General features: G+C 42.8%; 1 pseudogene; it reads left to right on the plus strand.

Moving 5' to 3' along the window:
- Positions 1-383: 383 nt before the first annotated feature.
- On the plus strand, positions 384-749 carry LOC107184418 (annotated as a pseudogene).
- The last annotated feature ends 240 nt before the right edge of the window (positions 750-989 follow it).

Consider the following 989-nt stretch of genomic DNA (forward strand, 5'->3'; position numbering starts at 1 on the left):
ATCAATGTGAGAGCAAAATATCCATCGGCTGCTTCCTGCACACCCCCTACCGGGGTTTCAGCCTGCAACCTGGGCACGTGCCCTGACCAGGAATAAAAAGGGCAAACTTTTGGTGCATGGGACGACACCCAACCAACTGAGCCACACCGGCCAGAGCATGAACAATTTTTTAAATATATTTTACTCATTTTTTACAGAGGGGAAGGGAGAGGGATAGAGAGTTAGAAAGATTGATGAGAGAGAAACATCGATCAGCTACCTCCTGCACACTCCCCACTAGGGATGTGCCTGCAACCAAGGTACATGCCCTTGACCGGAATTGAACCTGGAACCCTTAAATCTGCAGGCGGATGCTCTATCCACTGACCCAAACCGGTTAGGGCATGAACAATTTTTTTAAAAACAACAACACTATATCCTCACCTGTAACACAGGACGTATTAGCCCATTACAGGAAGTAGTGCAAGTTAACCTTGGCACCGCTATTGACCTACATGTTGTTCAAATACACCAAGGACAATAAAGTGCATCGCCACCCCATTAATCGTACAATATCCATAAGCCATCTCATCTCAGTTAAAACTCCTCATAGGCCCCTTCAAGTAAGAAAAAAAGACAGAGAAGAGAACAACTGTCAAAAGCCCAGAAACTGGCAGATAAAACATCACACAGGAGAACTTCCTGGAGGGTGGGACTGGGTTCATGAGGTGAAGCATTTAAGCAAAACTGGCTCTGACGATGATGAATAGCACTTGGCATTTGAAGCAAGAGAAGAGCATCCTTTAAAAAGTAAACTGGGTTCAAAATATTTTATTTCTCTTTTCTGGTATTGCGGTGGCTTTTTATAAAACACGTCTTTGTATGCTTCTTACATAAAAATGTTTAAAGCTGAAAGTTCAATAAGAGACTTGGTTGTATTCTTTTCACAAACTTGCCTTAATCAAAGGTGAAAATGGGACTGTTTAGTGTACTTTGGAAGCCTTTTGAGC

This window comes from Myotis davidii, unplaced genomic scaffold, assembly GCF_000327345.1.
Source record: "Myotis davidii unplaced genomic scaffold, ASM32734v1 scaffold2786, whole genome shotgun sequence".
NCBI classification, from domain to species: Eukaryota; Metazoa; Chordata; class Mammalia; order Chiroptera; family Vespertilionidae; genus Myotis; species Myotis davidii.